We start from the raw sequence: 21,308 nt of genomic DNA, 5'->3' as shown, positions 1-21,308 counted from the left end.
CCAGAACTCTCCATTCACCTGACGAAGAGGCAGTCCCCTCGAAAGCTTGTGAGTATATTATCAAATAAATAGGTTGGACTAAAACCTGGTGTTGTCAGACTTTTTACTGTGATTTTACCATCCCTTTGTTCATCGGTCAGTTCCATACTTGCTCATCTCAAGACACGTAGATTGCAATATCGACCATCTTTACCGTCATGCTGACAACAGGTAGACGTAGATTTAAATTAATCAATTACAGGCCTGGTTTCATCAGTTATAAAGCACTAACGCAGTTAAGCAGTGATTTGTCATTTGTGTTTCTTTTTGTATTTTTGCAGCTTGCATTGTGGATTTGAATCTGAATTAATCAATTCCAGGCGAGTTCTCATCAGTTACAAAGCACTGAAGCAGTGAGCAGTGATTTGTATACTTGTACGTTTTTTGGGTTCCCGTGGCTTGCATTATTGATTTGAATGAATCAATTGCAGGCTTCTTTTTCATAATTTAAAAAGTTTGAAGTTTATTTATTAGTATCACAAGTAGGCTTACATTAAAATTGCAATGAAGTTACTGTGAAAATCCCCCAGTTGCCACACTCTGGCGCCTGTTCGGGTAGAATAGAATAGGATACAGAAAGAGGCCATTCAGCCCATCAAGTCTGCACCAACCACAATCGCACACAGGCCCTACCCCCATATTCACCCACTAATCCCTCTAACCTATGCATCTCAGGACACCAAGGGTTAATTTAGCAATGCCAATCAACCTAACCCTTTGGACTGTGGGAGGAAACCGGAGCACCCACAGGAAACCCACGCAGACACGGGGAGAATGTGCAGACTCTGCACAGACAGTGATCCAAGCTGGGAATCGAACCCCAGGTTCCTGGGGCTGTGAGGCAGCAATACGAACTGCTGTGCCACCTTGTGCCATAATTAACTGTCAATACCATGGTGAAACTAATTGCAGAGATGTTGATGGGCAGGAATTAATATTAACAAAACGCTGAGGGGAGGCCAGAGAATCCCACCCATTGATTCTTTAACTGTAATATCTTAAATGCAATAAGATGGTGACCACTGGGGTTTTGAACTGAGACTGCTGTGTACAACACAAGTGGATTTAAATGTCAAGTAACTACTTGATCAGTGAGAAATTAATTCTGTCCAACTCCCAGGGAGTCATAACCAATGATATGAGTGAAAGCAAAATTAAAATTTATTTATGTATTTATTTATAATGTAGGTTTACATTAACACTGCGATGAAGTTACTATGAAAATCCCCTAGTCACCACACTCTGGCGCCCATTCAAGTAAGCCGAGGGAGAATTTAGCATGGTCAATGTGCCTAAGCAGTCTTTCGGACTGTGGGAGAAAACCGGAGCACCCAGAGGAAACCTACACGAGGAGAATGTGCAAACTCCACACAGACAGTGACCCAAGCCAGGAATCAAACTCAGGCCCCTGATGCTGTGAGGCAGCAGTGCTAACCACCGTGCCACCCATTGCAGTGAAGCAGCAATCTGTGCACCTTTCTGCATTTTTGTGGCTTGCACTGAGTGAGCTGATGGTGGGTGTGGTCAGGAGGGCAATGGTATCACGAAGGATGGGGCTTGATACCACCGGTGGGTTGGTCTTGAATGCACCAGGGTGGAGTGGCACATCATGTCATGGGGAGGGAACAGGGGCGGACATTGATGCAGGACTTGGGGCACCCAAAAGTGTCAGTGTCTCTCTGCTGGCAGGACTTCTTAAAAAAGTGGCAGTAAGGGTCTCTCACCAGCTCTCCAGCCACAGGCGAGAGCCTGATGCCTCAACAAGATTCCAGCCATGTACCTAAACAACACAACATTGTGAGTTATTGATCTACAATGAATGTTAACGCATTATGTGTAACTAAATCTCTTTAAACTGAACAACCAGCCACTTGAGCTGTAACATTTGCATCAAAATTCTTATGTCTTGCTGGGGATGAAAAATCTGCCTTGTACATACCGCAACTGGAAGAGATTTTTGACTTCTAGTTGCATTGTGCTGTTTCCTGTTGTCATTACCTACCACCTAGTGGGACAGGCTGGTAAAACATGTGTGGACTTCAAAGGGTGTTTGCCGTAAGCTGATCTCTGACGCACACTCTCAAATTAGTTTCTGTAGTTTTTTTTAGCTTCCAGAGTTGGCCACATTTTACAGAAAAAGATAGCAACACCTGAATGATGTCCACAGTTATTAACATTCAAACTGACGAGTATCTTGTAGTGAGAAAGAGACAGCCCATGAATTGTAATTTCTTTGCTGGCAGATTTTTAAACATTCTGCCTCTAGAAAATGGAAGTCTCACATTCCCTTTAGCCTTTATTTTTATAAAGCTGCTGCATTTGTCCAGTGATTCCTTTACATTAGGAACTGCTTTATGTATGAAAAAAAATGATTTTTAAAAATGTGAACTTTTTTTTCTAATTTTCCTTTCTATTTATTATCTTCTTCCTCCTCCTTATTCACTCTTCCTCTCCCTCTCATTTTTCTCTTTCACTGTAAGTGACTTAATTTTGAATTTATAAACTCTAATTCACCTTCCTTCTCAATCCTTTCTCTGTTCATTGCTCAATTATTAACTCTCAAAGGCTTAAGAAAATCAATTTGTCTCACTGAATCGCAGATAGCCTGTTACTCTCAATACCCATCATGTTTGCAGAACCTTGTAGGCAAAAGTTTTAAAGTTGAAATTTATTTATTAATGTCACAACTAGGCTTGCACTAACACTGCATTGAAATTACTGTGAAAATCCCCTAGTCGCCACACTCTGGTAACTATTCAGGTACACCAAGGGAGAATTTAGCATGGTCAAGGCACCTAAGCAGCTCGTCTTTCGTACTGTGGGAGGAAACCGGAGCACTTGGAGGAAACCCATGCAGCCAGGGGAGAACATGCAGACTCCACACAGACAGTGATCCAAGCCAGGAACCAAACCTGAGTCCCTGGCACTGTGAGGCAGAAGTGCTAACCATTCTACCACTGAAAACTAAACATGCCCAAATAATTCTAACAGACGGCATTGTAAGATGACCCACTCCAGCAAAACCTGATCCAGTATCTCCAGTTTAAGTTGAATTAGAATTCATGGAATCATAGATTCCCAACAGTGCAAAAGGAGGCCATTTGGCCCATTGAGCCTACACCAATAACAATCCCACCTAGGCCCTTAGCCATAACCCAATGTATTTACCCTGCTAATCTCCCTGACACTAACAGACAGTTTACCATGTATAATCAACTAACCCAAACATCTTTGGAGAGTGGGAGGAAGCTGGAGCACCCGGAGGAAACCCGCGCAGGCGTGGGGAGAAAGTCTCCCGAGGCCAGAATTGAACCTGGGTCCCTAGTGCTGCAAGGCAACAGTGCTAACCACTGTGCGACTCATTGCCTAGTTGTCATTCTGAAACATGATTCCACAAGAGTGAAAAACATTGAAGTCATGTTTGGGTGAAATGTGGAGATATGCATGAATAACCAGTCTCCTTATAAACCAAATAATGATTCCTAGAACTCACATAATCACAATCCCAATTTGCGGATCTGTTCACCTAATTATGTAATTAACTGAACTGAATAGGGGGATGCACAAGGTAAATAAGTGGGGCTACAGGGATAGGGACTGGGTGAGATTGTGGTCAGTGCAGACTTGATAGGCCAAATGGCCTCCTTCTGCACTGTAGGGTTTCTATGAAATCATGAAATGCCTTTTATTGCCACTCTTCATCTTTAGTGCTAACTTGGAAGAATATTAGTGAAGTAAAGGCATTAAGAATATTACAATAGCAAGTGACAACACAAAGCAGCTTCAACTGGCTTCCCACACTTGAAACTGAAAATTTCCAAACTGTAGACATTTTTTTATAGAGTGGTATTTATGGCTGTACTTAATGACACATAAATGAGTGTAATTGAAAGTTCAGAACCTGCTTCTGCAAATGTTGGCAGCTCACAGTTGATACCATGTTGTATAAAGTTGGCAGCAGGATGTATTCTGCTTTATTCCTCCTAACTTATTGATCAGTCTACTGCTTGTTTTGCACTATGTGTTTCTGATTTGCTAGTTATTGATGGATATCACGAACACATCTGGAAAGATGACATTAAGCCTGCAGCATTCCTTACATATTGGTGCTCCACTAGTACAGCTCAGTTCCAAGTTAGCCAAACTCAGTTGGGGCTGTATGGGGCAGCAGTTAACGTAATACAAGATGGCGGCTCATCACCAGCTTCTAAACATAAGAACATAAGAAATAGGAGCAGGAGTAGGCCATCTAGCCCTTCAATCCTGCCCCACCATTCAATAAGATCATGGCTAATCTGAAGTGGATCAGTTCCACTTTCCCGCTTTCTCCCCATAACCCATAATTCCCCTGTCTATCAGAAACCTATCTACCCGTGACTTAAATATATTTAGCGAGGCAGCCTCCACCACTTCAATGGGCAGAGAATTCCAGAGATTCAGCACCCTTTGAGTGAAGCTGTTCCTCCTCAACTCTGTCCCCGCCTTATCTTGAGGCTGTGTCCTCTTGTCCTGCTATCCTTTCTAAGCGGGAAGAATCTCTCTACCTCTACCCTATCCATACCCTTCATTATCTTATACATCTCTATAAGATCCCCTCTCATCCTTCTAAACTCCAACGAGTACAGACCCAGTCTATTTAGTCTCTCTTCATAGGCCAACCCCCTCATCTCCGGTATCAGCCTCGTGAACCTTCTCTGCACTCCCTCCAAGGCCAATGTATCCTTCCGCAAGTGCAGCGACCAAAACTGCACAGAGTACTCCAGCTGCGAGCTCACCAGTACCCTGTACAGTTGCAGCAAGACCTCGCTACTTTTATATTCTATCCCCCTCGCTATAAAGGCCAGCATCCCATTCGCCTTCTTGATCACCTGCTGCACCTGCAGACTGCGGTTTTGTGACTCGTGCACAAGGACCCCCAGGTCCCTCTGCACCGTAGCATGCTGCAGCTTTTCGCCTTTTAAATAATAATCCCTCATACTATTATTTCTGCCAAAGTGGATAACCTCACACTTGCTAACATCTGCCAGGACCTCGTCCACTCACTCAGCCTATCCAGATCTCTCTGCAGACTTTCCACACCCTCCGCGCAATTTGCTTTTCCACTCATCTTCGTGTCATCAGCACATTTCGTCACCCTACACTCAGCCCCCTCCTCCAGATCATCTATATAAATGGTAAACAGTTGAGGCCCCAGCACCGATCCCTGTGGCACTCTACTAGTCACCAACTGCCAACCAGAATAGCACCCATTGATACCAACTCTTTGCTTCCTATTAGACAGCCAATCCTCTATCCACACCAACACCTTACCCCCAACTCTGTGCACCCTAACCTTCTGTAGCAACCTTTTGTGAGGCACCTTATCGAACGCCTTTTGGAAATCTAAAAACACTACATTCACCGGTTCCCCTCTGTCTACCACTTCTGAAGGCCAACTGGAGGAATAAGGCTGGACACAACCCGTGAATGGATTTTATTTAAAATAAAAAGTTAAACATGGCCCTTGGTCAGAGAAACAAGGATAAGTAGCAAGTGGATTGCTCCTTCGTGACTTCATTCAGAACTCGCAATCAAACTCAGTAATATTCCCTCCGATACTGAATAGCTTGTCACTCTGTGGCAAGATTACATGTGAAAAGTGGCCATTTGGCTGAGACAGTCGACAGCTGCTGGCGTCCACGTGTACCCAAGCACAAGTTAAAAATTGAGGGAGATGAAAGAAAAAGTAAACTGTGAGTATGTGTGTAATGACTTTAATGAGGCCCATGATGTGGACTTCTTAGAATACGAGCTCCCACATTAATCATGGTTCGTCCAGTCAGGCTCCCCTACATGCGTACATAATGTGGGGTGTCAAGGTTACTGGTGGGTTTATATTCTGTACGAGAAAGTACCTGAGTGTTGCTTACTACGTAAATAAATCTATATTTGGTGAAGGGACACTGGTTTTTGGAGGAGCTAGCTCAGTGTGGTGAATAGTGGATGCCGGATAGAAGATGTTTGGGAGTGGTGTAAACCATTATCAAGTTCCCTGCCCAAATTAAAATGCCCCAGAATAACCATGAATTGGTTCTCTGACGTTGTCTACATGTTTGGGGTAAGCTGCCCATCACAAGCAGCTGTCCTTTTATAAAGCTGGGTCTTATAGTTATTATTGTTTGACACTCCAAAGTTCTGAGTTGTGAAGATTTAGTGAGAGTGGAGGGCAAACATGAGGACTGTGGAGTTGGGTGGGGTTTACATTGACTGTAAAACAAGCATATTTTGTTTGGTGGCCTCGAGGGCTGCTGAGGGAGCCTGAGCCAAGCAGGCCCAATGCCTAACAAGGATGGTATCAATGGGTTCAAAAAGCCAAATGTCTATTTTAGATGCTCAGCACTTGTCTAAAAAATTGGACTTGATGATTTTTCAGTGGGACTCGCCATTGCAGAGATTGGCTACAGTGATCTCACAGCTCATCACTAGTATATTAGCGCCTGTTTTATGCATAAAGAATGGATGCCATTAGATCCACTCACCAAGACTATTCTTTGTAGTCTATTGTATGTTATCCTCTGGGATTTTGTTTCTGAGAATAATGGGAATTCAGTGAATTTTCACACACATTTAAATTGTAAAACACATTTAGTTATGTGCTTAAATCTTCAAATTGTTCTTATCATTGACACTTGAGCAGTAAAGCTTTCACCTGTGTCTTTGGCTGTGTATGGATACAATACCTGAAGTAGAAAGGGTGAAAAATCAAGTGAAGCAAGTAGCTGGAAAGAATTTTTTTGGTTTACAATACACAGGAGGAAATACTTTTTGTTCTGTTCGGATGGTATTGCTATCCATAGATTTGATTGATATTGTCGACTTTCTATCATTAGTTGATTGTGGGATGCATGTGAAACATTTTGTTGGGAACAGTAGTTCAATTTGTCCTTCACTGTGCATGATAAACATCCCTTTCATGGAGTGTAGCAAATTGCTATGCTGAAGATATAGGGCTCAATTTTTCAATGCCACAAAAAACGGACTTGTAGCGGAATAAATCTGAGGCATCAGCATCAGTAAAACAGGCAGCTAAACCACACCAGCATTCAGATAAAAGCTCCATTTCCATTTTGACTAGATGATAGCAGTGTTTGTCTTGCCACTTGCCGAGCAAGCACTACATTCAAGTGCACGGTTAGCTTTTAATGGGCTTTGGCTCACCTTAAAAGCAAAGCATTGTAGGAAAGGCACAATAGCTTCCTTGCTGTTTTTTACGATGATATGGGAAACATAACTTCCTTTGATGCTGAAAGTTGAAGATCCTTCTGCAGATGATCCAGCCAAGGAGTTTGGTCTTGCTCAGAATTCTTCATCACGCTTTGATAAAAGCACAGCAGCATGCGAAATGCTCAAGCCCCAGTTAATGCAGTTCCACTATGGTCTTATGCAGGGTAGCAAGCAAAATGTCCTCTGCATGCTCAGATGCAAGGCAAAATTGAGTGTGCTCCTCAGTGTAGCATGTATTACTTGGAAAGCCCATCAAACGTGGTACAACCTGAATGGAAAAGACAGCTTCTAGGTGGCGCGTTTCAATATTGTGAATGCATAATCTACATTATATAATCAAGAAAAGAACTCTTGTACATTTTTGTTGCAATACTAAGTATGCTGAATATTGCCCCAATGTTTTGATAATGCCAAAATTGTAACTGAACTACAACATCAATGTAACTGTGGCAATGGAATGTCATCGGCCAAGCTAGGTTTTATATTTATTATTGTTTGACTTAACACTCCAACAGTTAGGTGGGTTGGCCATGCAAAATTGCCCCTTAGTGTCGCAAGATCTATAGGTTAGGTTGATTGGGGGGGGTAGATATATAGGGTTACGGGAATTGAGGTGGACCTCGGTAAGATGCCCTGTCAGAGAGTCAGTGCAGACTTGATGAGTGGAATGACCTCTTTCTGCACTGTAGGGATTCTATGATGATTATATTTCTATGATCTCATCTACTGTTGTCAACTAGAAGGAAAGCCCTTAACATGCAATGTTCCACCATTTGTTCGAGTTCTGTGTAAGTATGAGATTAATGTGAGAAAAATGGAATGGAAAGAGTAAAGCTAGAACATATTTCCTTTGGGTTGCTGTTCCACAGCAAGTTAAATGTTGTTCCTCTAAAATGCAGCTGAGGAGGCACATTGTAGACAAACTCCAATTTCTTTTCTCCTTCCATCATTAGCAGATTATGTGTGGGCAAATTCCCCTCCAACTCGATTTTCAAATTTGGCAATGAAACCACCGTAATGGGTCGGATCTCAAACAACTGCTATGGGTGGCACACTGGTTTGCACTGCTGCCTCATAGCACCAGGGAACCAGGTTCAATTCCTAGTTGGGATAACTGTCTGTGTGGAGCCTGCACATTCTCCCTGTGTCCTCCATGTGCTCTGGCTTCCCCCCACAGTTCCAAAGATACATCGGTCAGGTGCATTGGCCATGCTAAATTCTCTCTCAGTGTATCCGAACAGGTGCTGGAGTGTAGCAACTTCATTGCAGTGTTAATGTAAGCCTGCTTGTGACACTAATAAACAAACTAAAAAATACACAATGCCACCCTCCTCTGCAGCTTCAGGTCTACCAGAACTACAGCAAGATGGTTGACCCTCAACTGCCCTCGGGCAACTAGGGATGGGCAATAAATGCTGGCTAGCCAGTGGTGGCCATATACTATGAATGAATTTAAAAAAAGATTACAGTCAACACCTCCTTGGTCAATCAGAGACATTACATGCACTGTTACTGGCTTTGGGTGAGGTGGAAGAAATGTTTCCTGAAAATCTTGAGCAGATATAGCCTTATCCTGACAACCCTTCTCCCTCTTGCCTTCCATCCTCTTCAAGCAACATGTCCTCCTCCACGTTGCCTATTATTTGCTCCTTGTTGTGCTGCAGGCCAAAGGAAATAGGAAATATGGCAACTATGACTGGGATTAAATGGTGTATTCTTGAAGAGAGAGCCAAAATATTCACAATGTGTATATTCTTCCACACGTCACCAAATTTAAATCCTCCCTGCTGCTAAATGCATGTTCAGCTGTGTAAGGTTAAGAGAGGATATTAGATAGAACCATAAAATACCAAAGTGGCCATTCAGCCCATCGAATCTGCACCAACTCTCCAAAGATCATTTTACCCAAATCTGCCCCATCCTCCCTATCTCCATAATCCCGCACATTTACCATGGCTAGTCCACCTAACCTACACATCTTTGGATACTAAGGGACAATTTAACAAGGCTAATCCATCTAACCTGCATATCTTTGGAGTGCGGGAGGAAATCGGAGCACCCAGAGGAATTCCACTCAGACACAGGAAGAATGTAAAAACTCCACAGTCACCCATGGGTGGAATCAAATGCGGGTCTCTGGCGCATTCAGTGCTAACCACTGTGCCATCCTGCTGTCATCAACTCAGCATTACGCACTAACTCTACATGCTTCTAGTATACATTCCCAGTGCCTGCTAAATAAAGTAAATAGATTTTGTTTATTAGTCACAAGTGGACTTACATGAACACCACAATGAAATTACAGTGAAAATTCCCTCATCGCCACACTTCGGCACTTGTTTGGAAACACTGAGGGAGAATTTAGCATGGCCAATATTCCTTACTAGCACGTCTTTTGGACTGTGGGAGGAAGCCGGAGGAAACCTATGCAGACACGGGGAGAATGTACAGAGTCCACATAGACAGTGACCCAAGCCGGGAATCGAACCCAAGTCTCTGGTGCTGTGAGGCAGTAGTGCTGACCACTGTGCTTGCTGATGCTAACCCCTCCTCAAAATGACGTTTGACATGATGCACACCAGAAAGTGCGCACTGACACCCTTTTGAATAGGAAACCAAACCAAAAATATGAACATTGAACAACACCTGAACTCTCTTTACTAGTTTCTTCATACTTGGTATTTGATTTCCCAACAGAAAATCAACAATTTAATTTCGGGATGGTTGAAATTTTGGACAGAAAAGTCGCAAAATTTTACATATTAAAAACCTGAAAGGTGCACCTTGGTAAGTCAGTCCAATATAAGTCAGAGCTTATATTTTAAGTCATTAATAAAAGCATTTTAAAAAAACCTATCTTGCTACTGCACTCACATGGATCAAACCATTCAGTATTTATCATGTTGTTGCTGCTGGTTTATCTGTGCTATGCAGCAGGTCAGTGTGTACAACTGTCATCACATTGCTACTCTGATAAAACCTCTGCACTCCAGTGTTGCCCTGAAATTCATTTCCACCGTAAAGTGAACCTTACATCTCTGCAAACATGCTAGATCATATCCTCTATGGCAGGCTCACGTCCCTATCGATCTCCATTCTGGCTGAGGTTATTTTTTAAAAACAGTCTGTATGCTCTTCTGGGCAGCAGTTTACATTATAAATTCTTATCTCCTGTTTCAGAATGGAAACCTCCATTGTAAAACTGGACAAACTGTAATTACAGCTTCCCCCAGTGGAAAGGATGTGGTAGTACAGGTAGCTGAAAGCTGCACTTAAAGTTTACATAGGTTGTTTCACAGTCTATTCTTTTCTTTATTCTTTCATGGGATCTGGGTGTCCCCAGTCGACCGTCCCTAATTACCCTTGAACTGAGTGACTTGCTGGGCCACTTTTAAAGTTTATTTATTTGTCACAAGTAAGGTTTACATTAACACTGCAATGAAGTTACTGTGAAATTCCCCTAGTCGCCACAATCCAGCGCCTGTTTGGTTCAATACACCTAACCAGCACGTCTTTCAGACTGTGGGAGGAAACCGGAGCACTGGAGGAAACCCATGCAGATATAGGGAGAATGTGCAAACTCCACACAGACTGTGACCCAAGCTGGGAATCAAACCTGTGTCCTTGGCGCTGTAAAGCAGCAGTGCTAACCATTGTGCTGCCTACCACTCTGCAGAGGGCAGTTAAGAGTCAATCACATTGCTGTGAGTCTAGAGTCACATGTAGGCCAGATCAGGTAAAGATGGCAGATTTTCTTCCCCAAAGGACATTCATGAACGAGATGGGTTTTACAACAATCAGTGATAGTTGTCATGGCCACCTTTACCGACACTGTCTTTATATTCCAGATTATTAATTGATTCTGGCCTTGGGTGACTGTCTGTATGGGATTGGCACATTCTCTCTGAACCTGAATTTACCAACATGCCCACTCCGAAACTGGGGCGGGTAAGGCTCGCAGAACGGCATTCTCCGTTGGCCTCGGGCACGATCTTACAAGCCTCGGGCAGACGTGTCGGTCAAATTCCAGCCCCGGTATTTGCATGGGTTTCCTCCAGGTGCTGCGGTTTCTTCCCACAGTCCAAAGATGTGCGGGTTAGGTGGATAGGCCACGCTAAATTGCCCCTTAGCGTCAGGGGAATTAGTAGGGTAGATACCTGAGGTTACGGGAATAGGAATTGGTTGGGATTGTTGTGGGTGCAGACTTGATGGGCCAAATGGTCTCTTTCTGCACTTGATTCCATAGATTCTATGATTCCGAGGATTCTATGATTCCATGAATATAAATTCCACCAACTGCCGTGGTGGGATTGGGACCCATGTTCCCAGAGCAGTAGCTGAGCCATCAGACAGCAAACGGAAATACAAAAGAAGTGAAATTCCTCAGAGAAATAGAACACGCATGCATTAACCAAAGCACTAATTATGACATAGAGAGGAATCTTAACCCACACTGTTTGGAAAATTGGCCACATTATATGTATATTTTTATTACTTTTCCCATTCATGAGAAAAATTCTGAAGTTACCAGGCTCGAGGTAAAATTTCAATTTGTCATTCAGTAAATTAATTTGTTGTCTTTAAAATATAGCAGCTTAATGCTTTGCATCTGGCCTCACCTCATGAGGTGCTTCAGTCCACCTTGAGAAAGACACAGGGTGGAATTTTTCCTGTCCCTCCGCCACAGGAATCATAGACGGCGGGATACAAACCATGCAAAGGTTTGTTGACTTTAGGTGGGATTTTTTGGCCTTGGGTTGAGTGCGGTTAGAAAATCCCACCCTCAGATCAGAATCTTGGGCCCACAGGAATAACAGCAGGGTCTTAAGATTCAACTAAACCCTGGAAATCACGGATCTCGCAGGCAAGATCACTCCTTCCGATTTTTGCCTCCCCTCAGCAGTGATGTGGTCATGTTTTCATCCACATTGGGTGTGAACCTGCTTGAATACGCTTCAATGCAGTTGAATTTCATTAAGCCTCCCCTCGCTGGAGATTGACACCCTGCCGTATATTCAAACATGTCGACACGGTTTACAACAGGTTCACCAGAAGTAAACCTGTCATGGGGACCTCCCTGGGGTTGTAAAGCTGAGCAAAGGTCCCGTGAGAGAGGACCGTGACATGGTCAGACACAGGCCTGGCAATGCCCACTGCCATTGCCCATTGGCACAGGTTGGCACTGTCAAGCTGGGCAGTGCTGGGGCGGATCCGATTGGGAGCCTCATGGGGGAGGGAGAATTCATTTATTTGTGGTGGTGAGGAGGGGGACTGGGGGAGTATATGTCGGAGCTAGGGATTCTGGTGATGGCTGTTTATGGAGGGGATGCTGGCATTGATTCTGTGGGTGGGAGGAAGGGGTCCAATGATGGGGGGGAAGATACTGGTGGTGGTGTTGGGCAGGGGGGCGGGGCGCTGGTGGGAAGGGGAGGAAGTGTTGTGAGTGCTAGCCCTGATCGGGAATGAATGCTGATTCCAAATTTCCAAATCGGGGTGGGGGGAGAGGGTTTACTTTTTGTTTTGCCCTTTAAAAATAAGAACTAGGAGCTGGAGCAGGCCTTTTGACCCGTCGAGCCTACTCTGCCATTCAGTCAGATCATGGCTGATCTTTTCATAGACTTAGCTCCACTTACCCACCCATTCATCATAACCCTTAATTCCTTTACTGTTCAAAAATCTATCTATCTTTGCCTTAAAAACATTCAATGAGGTAGCCTCAACTGGAAACAAACTCTCTGTTTCTATCTTATCTATCCCCTCCATAATCTTATATGATTCTCTTAGATCTCCCTTCATTCTTCTAAATTCCAGTGAGTATAGTCCCAGTTTACTCAGCCTCTCCTCATAAACCAATCCTCTCAACTCTGGAATCAACCTAGTGAATCTCCTCTGCACCCCCTCCAGTGCCAGTATATCCTTCCTCAAGTAAGGAGACCAAAACATGGCACCTTGATCTTAGTGCAGATGAGTTTTTTTTTAATCTTATAGAGTCATTGAGGTTTACAGCATGGAAAAAGGCCCTTTGGCTCAGCTTAACCATGCCGTCCTTTTTTTAAAAACTCCTTAACTGGTCCCAATTGCCCACATTTGGCCCATTTCCCCCTATGCCCATCTTACCCATGCAACTTTCTAAACTTTTTAAGACAGTTTTATAACTGTCATATATTTACATCAGTTTTACACATGCCATTAGGTTATATAGAAACCAGTTATTTTTTGGTCCACATTAAAACTGATGTTAGTCATGATTTACCCAAAAGATTGAGCTGTCTCTTCATTTAGTCTCAGGTTTTTTTTCCCTCCTTTCTCAAGTTAGGGCAGTTCAGTTGGCTCATGGTGTGCTGGGAATGTTTCACATGGACTTTTGAGGACAAATTTGTGGAACTCTTGGGCAAGTTCAACAGGCTCAACTTCCACAGGAGTGACCTCATTGTCGTCACGTTCCTCTACATAGCCAGAAAGCACCAGGTCTTTGCGAAAAAGATGGCCTTCAAATCCATAGGTTGGAATCTTACGACTGTTCACACCAGCTGGATTTTCCCATCCCGCCGCAGTGAAGGGAGATTTGGCTGGCTGCCAAATTCTCTGAGCTCACTGCAACAGGAGCGTGGTATGAATGTGGAGAGGCGATGGCCTAATGGTATTATCGCTAGACAGTTAATCCAGAAACTCAGCTAATGTCCTAGCAACTAGGGTTCAAATCGCGCCATGGCAGATGGTAGAATTTGAATTCATTAAAAAAAAACAGAAGAATCTACTGATAACCATGAAACCATTGTCAACTGTCGGAGAAACCTGTCGGGTTCACTAATGTCATTTAGGGAGGGAAATCTGCCGTCCTTACCCTGTCTGAACTACATGTGAATCCAGAGCCACAGCAATGTGGTTGATTCTCAACTGCCCTCTGAACAAGAGCAACTAGGGATGGACAATAAATACTGGCCAGCCAGCGATGCCTATGTCCCATGAATGAATTTAAAAAATGGCAGATGAAATCGCGCCCATAGTCTGAGAAAATGCGTCTCAGATCCGGACAGTCAGCAAAGAAATACACCACACATATTCCAAATCTCTCCCTCATCCAGTTTGCAGCCTTGAATACAGGTACCATGGAATCCAGTGGCGTCAACACATCAGTGTATGTCTTTACACAGATACAAGAGTTAAACTGTAGTAAATGCAGGTTATATACAATCTCAAATCTAAATTGATAAGAAGGGATATCCACTGCAGTCTCATTTGCAAGAGATTTGGACTGGGTCATTGGGGTGATCCCACAGAAATGTCAGCACTGGGATTATACTGTGATGGATAAAAGTGTCCAACTCATTGAAACAGGTCAGCTGCACCTGCTGGATGTATTTGGGACGAGTCTCAGCAATATGTTCACCAAATGCCAATATCTGGTTGTACTGTGGTTCATCCCTCATTGGACAGTAGTTCAGTGTCAGAAACAAACATCTCAAACTGAGTCTGTGATGCTAAAACACTATGGTCAGGAGACAGGTTCTGGAAAGTTCTCTAGAATCTGGTCTGAGCCAGGCTCACGAGTCGGTTTTGCTGGTGTGTTGAAGCCCCACTCTCCCAACACGATAGAACATAGAACATTGAAAAACTACAGCACAAACAGGCCCTTCGGCCCACAAGTTGCGCCAATCATATCTCTACCTACTAGGCTTAGGTATAACCCTCATTCCTATTAAGTCCTATGTACTCATCCAGAAGTCTCTTAAAAGAACCTATCGAATTTGCCTCCACCACCACCGACGGCAGCCGATAGTGTGAAATGCCCAGCCGCTTTTTTGTGGCAGAGTTTGGTAAGATCTGGCAAGAAACACTTTTTTTTCCTCGCCGGAACCAACACTCGGGGCGAATTTTCCCAAGCCATCCACTACGGGAATCGGAACAAGTGAAGGGCAGACTATGCAAAGGTCCATTGACCTCAGGTGGGAGTTTTGGGGTGAGCGCAACCAGAAAATCCCACCCTCTTTCGGTATTTTTTCTAAAATTCTCTCCAGAGCATCCAGTTCAGGTCACAAATGGCCACATTGTTAGACTCTGGGTAATCCTATAGGAAAATAAGAGATTAGATAAGAAAAGGAAACTCAAGAGGTTGAACCCACTGACAAGAGTAACACCACTCTACACAAGAGAATAACTAGGGCAAACTGAAACTTGTAACATCAGAACAGTGAACAGCACAACTTGCATTTATACAATACTTAACATAGAAACATCGAAGATAGGAGCAGAAGGAGGCCATTTGGCCCTTCGAGCCTGCTCTGCCATTCATTAAGGTCATGACTGATCGTCCAACTCAATAGCTTCATCCTGCTTTCTGCCCATAACCTTTGATCCCGTCAACCCCAAGTGCTATATCTAGCCGCTTATTGGATACATTCTATATTTTTGCATCAACTACTTCCTCTGGTGAAGAATTCCACAGGCTCACCACTCTTTGGGTGAAGAAATGTCCCCTCATCTCCGTCTTAAATGGTCTATCCTGTATCCTCAGATTGTGACCCCTGGTTCTGGACGACCCCACCATTGGGACTATCCTTCCTGCATCTACCCTGTCTAATCCTGTTGGAAGTTATAAGTCTCTATGAGATGTCCCCGTCATTCGTCTGATAAAGCTGAAAACACCCCTCCGGTGTATAACTAAACAAAGGCATGTCACAGCAAAAGAGATATTAGGACAGATGACCACACGCTGGATAAAAGTTGTGGGTTAAGAGGACGAACTTAAAGGAGGGGAGTGAAGTGAAATGCAGAGTTGATTATAGAAGGAATTCCAGAGCATTGGATCATCACAATCAAACACATAGCTACCTCATTTTGGACTTCTCAACTTATCACCTCAATCAGTTGCCCTTTAGTTTGCTAAAATCAGAAAATGTGACCAATTCGCATTGAGTCACTGAATCGCGTCAGTAATGAGAATGAGAAACAACATTGGTACTAATACCAATCCATAGAGCGCACTCCATGCAGCATTTCTTCCCCACAAATCCTCTAACATCAACCTGTTTTCTACCCTTTTGGCAAATGCAACAGTCAGTTGGCAGGTTCCTATAAAGACCCTCATTGTGTGAGGGTCAGTGACCTTTCCAGCATCAAGCTTCATAGAAAATTAACATTAGAGAACAGCTTGATCATAAACCTTAAAGAAAATGGAAGCCAACAATGATGAATTTCTTGAGAATACATCAACTTCCTCTCAACCCTTGTTCATCTGTCTCAGCGTTTGTCAAATGTAATTGGCAAGCCTGGAAAGCTTAATGTTTCCAGCGGGAGGAAAAGACTCTGCAACCCCTGTAGTCCAAAGGTGAGTAGGCACAATCCATCCTTCCCAATAGATTTATTTACCTGCTGTTCTCAACAATGAAGTTAATACAGTTTGTTTGCTCACTTACAATTCTATATATATTTTCCTGCAGTGACACACAGCCAATGTTTATCTTTGAGATGGAAAGTTAACCACTCTGTTGAGTGATGGTAATTAGCAATTTGGAAGTGTCCACAAAGTCATGGATATTGGTGAAAGATAGAGTTGGAGAGTGTGGAAGTGGCAGGGGACGGGCACTCAATGGCAAGTCAATATGCTTTACAGAGAGATATGAGCCTGAATCCAATTTGCAATAAGCTAAGTGGCATTTGACTATGTGACCTGGATGTTCTCTAAGGAAGTCATATGTGCACTTCGGGACTTCAACAGATATGATATATGAAGTCAGCTTCTCACTGGGGCCAGCATGCAAACTTTATCGATAAGCTATCAAGGATTACTGAATCAAACACTGTACCAAATAGCTGAAGCATACCTCTCTTGCTGGATTAAAGTGCCATGAGATGACAATTCAAGGTGGTCCTCCAGACCCCATAATACTGCAAACACACTTAAATATTTGAGTCACTTAATCTTCCCAGCACATCCCAACTCGTGACCTGGAGGGGAAATCTGCTGCAAACTCCTCACTAAGGCCTGAGTTCCAGTTGCGGACAATGTCCAGACTGCACACTGAACAAAGGACTTCACTGGGTGTGAATAAAAATTATAGTCAGCAGAACCCAGAAAATTCTCCTCATCTCACTGAAAGGTCTTCTGCCACTTATCAAAACTCTATGTTTTCCGGTTACTGACTCTTGTGTTTGCCTGAAGTTCAAGATAATCGGATTTTTCAAAACAAAATACTGAATTGTTTTCTGAATCTATTTCACAGATCACAACATGTGCCACTGACTGACAGACCTGCAGTGCAGCAGTGAATGTGGTACCCTGGACGTACAATTAGTTCCTAACTCTTTATGAGTATATAACACTGATCCTCCTAGCCGACATATGTGGTGTGTCCCCAGAGCTTGGGAGGCTTAAGGGTGATCTTATAGAGGTCAGTAAAATAATGAGGGGCACAGATCAGCTAGATAGTCAATATCTTTTCCCAAAGGTAGGAGAGTCTAAAACTAGAGGGCTTAGGTTTAAGGTGAGAGGGGAAAGATACAAAAAGGTCCAGAGGGGCAATTTTTTTTCACACAGAGGGTGATGAATGTCAGGAACAAGCTGACAGAGGCAGTAGCAGAGGCGGGTGCAATTTTGTCGTTTAAAAAGCAGTTAGACGGTTACACGGGTAAGATGGGTATAGAGGGGATGTAGGCCAAATGTGAGCAATTGGGACTAGCTGACTGGTTAAAAAAAAGGGTGGCATGGACAAGTTGAGCCTAAGAGCCTGTTTCCTTGCTTGTAAACCTCTGTGACTGTACCTTCAGCACCTTTATTCAATCTCCCCTTACTTTACTTTGCTCTGCTCTAAGGATGAAAATTGCTGTTTCTCCAATTTTGCCACATAACTGAAGTTCCTCAACCAATGGAAGAATTCTAATGAATTTCTTCTGCATCCTCTGAGCCTGGGCATCCTTTCTAAAGTATAATACCCAGAATTGCCTAACCGCCTGTTATAAAGAATTAATAAAACTTTTGTGCTTTCGTACCCTATGCCTTCATTTATACAGCCCTGGATACTGTAAGTTCTATTAACAACCTTATCACTTGATATTAATGTGTCAATTGTATCAACTATATGCATCTTGCTTCCATTTGATAGTCTTTATTGTTTGGAGATGTAGCTTTGACATTTGCTCATAATGGAACCATTTGAAAACTCAGAGACACATAAATGTCACATTACTTTGGCCACGCTTTCAACAGCCAAAATACAAAAGGATTGATTGGACCAGCAATAAACTGATTCCATCAGCTCTGTCTACTTTTATTCACAGTTTTTTCAAGGTTTACCGAGCACTTCTCAATCTGTCCATCTGTGTGTTTATGACTGCTCGACTATAGAACATTTAATCATAAATAAAAACTATCTATTGCTCAAAACCAATGATGCTTGAAAAATAGAGGTCAAAAGTTCATAGTTTTATTGAACGACCATTACATGCACAAGGACAGTTGTATATCTGTAATATTGTACTTACAACCATGTCTAATGGTGAGGAACTCAAGCATGAGTCCAAATTTTCCAGTCAGAATAGTGATGAGTTTAAAGGCGCTCAGTTATTTACGCACAAGTTATGTAGCAAATACAAGCCAGGAGCAGATAAAACATGACACAACTTGCTGTCTGAGTTGCATGGTTTCAGTTATTTTGCTTTTCCTTTCTGCTCCTTTTCTCTTCATCTTAATCATTTTTTTTTCACTCTCTATTGAGGTGAGAGTGACTGCCCTTGACATCAAGGCAGCTTAGGGCAGGATGGTGGTGCAGTGGTTAGCACTGCTGCCTCACAGCACCAAGGGCCCAGGTTCAATTCCAGCCTTGGGTCACTGAATGCATGGAGCTTGCACATTCTCCCCGTGTCTGCGTGGGTTTCCTTAGGGTGCTCCAGTTTCCTCCACAGCCCAAACATTGGTTAGATTGATTGGCTATGCAAAATTGACCCTAGTGTCAGTGGGTTTGGCAGAGTGGATGTGTTGTGTTGCAAGAAGAGGGCCTAAGTAGGATTGCAGGCTTATTGAGCTGAATGGCTGCCTTCTGCACTGTCGGGATTCTATGATTCATTTGAGGTGACATAGAATCATTGGGTGGGATTTTCTGGCCATGCTCATCCCAAAACCAGAAAATCCTGCCCGAGGTCAACAGACCTTTGCATGGTCCCCCACCCGCTGTGATTCCTGTGGCGGGCGGGATGGGAAAGCTCCCCCCATAGAATCCCTACGGTGCAGAAGGAGGCCATTCAGCCCATTGGGCCTGCACCCACAACAATCCCACCCAGACCCTATCCCCATAACCCCTCATATTTACCCTAATAATCCCCCTGACAGTAAGGGGCAATTGAACATGGCCAATTCACCTAAACTGAACATCTTTGGACTGTGGGAGGAAACCAGAGCACCCAGAGGAAACCCACATAGACTCAGGGAGAACATGCAGACTTGGTACAGACAGTCAGTCACCCAAGGCTGGAATTGAACCTGGGTCACTGGTGACACAGCGTTGCTAACAACTGTGCCACAATGCTGTCCTATGAGCCCTAGCAAAACTGGAGTCAATGGAAATCAAGGGGAAGACTCTCCACTGGTTGGAGTCATACTTGGAAGATGGGTGTAGTTGGTTGGAGGTCAATTATTTCAGTTCCAGGGCATCGCAGCAGGAGTTCCACAGTTTAACATAGAACATAGAACATAGAACACTACAGCACAAACAGGCCCTTCGGCCCACAAGTTGCGCCGACCACATCACCTACCAACCTACAGACCTATCTATAACCCTCAATCTCATTAAACCCCATATACTCATCCAGAAGTCTTTTAAAAGACCCCAGCGAGTTCGCCTCCACCACCACTGACGGCAGCCGATTCCATTCACTCACCACCCTCTGAGTGAAAAACTTACCCCTAACATCACTTCTGAACCTCCCTCCCCGCACCTTAAATCTGTGTCCTCTCGTAGCGACCATTTCAAACCGGGGAAATAGCCTCTGAGAGTCCACCCTATCTATTCCTCTCAACATTTTGTAAACTTCTATCAGGTCGCCTCTCAACCTTCGTCTCTCCAGGGAAAAGAGTCCCAGCTCCCTCAACCTAACTTCATAAGGCATGCCTCCCAGTCCAGGCAACATCCTTGTAAATCTCCTCTGCACCCTTTCAATAGCTTCTACATCTTTCCTATAGTGAGGCGACCAGAACTGCGCACAATACTCCAAATGAGGCCTGACAAGGGCCTGACAAGTTTCTAGTGAACTATGAGGAGAGGCTGAATAAACTAGGTTTGTACTCGTTAGAGTTTAGAAGAATGAGGGGAGATCTCATTGAGACATATAAGATGATGAATAGGATGGATAGGATAGGGGTGGAGAGGCTCTTCCCGCTCAGAAAGGACAGTATTCTAGAGGGCACAGCCTCAAGATAAAGGGGGGGCGGTTTAGAACGGAGTTGAGGAGGAACTTCTTCACTCAAAGGGTGGTGAATCTCTGGAATTCTCTGCCCGTTGAAGTGGTGGAGGCTGCCTCGCTAAATATATTCAAGACGAGGGTTGATAGGTTTTTGATAGGCAAGGGGATTAAGGGTTATGGGGAGAGGGCGGAAAAGTGGAACTGAGCCACGACAGATGAGCCATGATCTTATTGAATGGTGGGGCAGGCTCGAAGGGCTGGATGGCCTACTCCTGCTCCTACTTCTTATGTTCTTATGTTCTTATCAATGTCCTTCCTTCTATCATAAGATCAGAAGTAGGGACGTTTGCTGATATTGCAAAATGTTCAGCACCATTAGCGACTCCTCAGAAACTGAAGTTATCCATATCTAAATGCAGCAAGACCTGGACAGTATCCAGGCTTGGGCTGACGAGTGGCAAATAACATTCATGCCATCCAAGTGCCAGGCAATGAACATCTTCAACAAGAGTAAATCGAATGACGCCCCTTGACATTCAATAACATTACTATCACTGAATCTCCCACTCCCAATGATGGTTACTATTGAATAGAAACTGAACTCAACATAA

The 21,308-nt window shown here is 43.7% G+C and overlaps 1 protein-coding gene and 1 pseudogene across 1 annotated transcript in view; both read right to left on the bottom strand.

Moving 5' to 3' along the window:
* The window catches only part of LOC145359042 (acid-sensing ion channel 2-like), a 1,204,124-nt gene that overhangs the window by 671,652 nt on the left and 511,164 nt on the right, over nt 1–21,308 (bottom strand). The window lies entirely within an intron of this gene.
* LOC145358988 (NADH dehydrogenase [ubiquinone] iron-sulfur protein 3, mitochondrial pseudogene) overlaps nt 13,577–21,308 on the bottom strand; it is a 184,827-nt pseudogene continuing 177,095 nt past the window's right edge.

Source organism: Carcharhinus amblyrhynchos, chromosome 27 (assembly GCF_965287045.1).
Source record: "Carcharhinus amblyrhynchos chromosome 27, sCarAmb.v2.hapA, whole genome shotgun sequence".
In the NCBI taxonomy this organism is placed as follows: Eukaryota; Metazoa; Chordata; class Chondrichthyes; order Carcharhiniformes; family Carcharhinidae; genus Carcharhinus; species Carcharhinus amblyrhynchos.
This window is presented reverse-complemented; position numbering and strand designations above follow the sequence as displayed.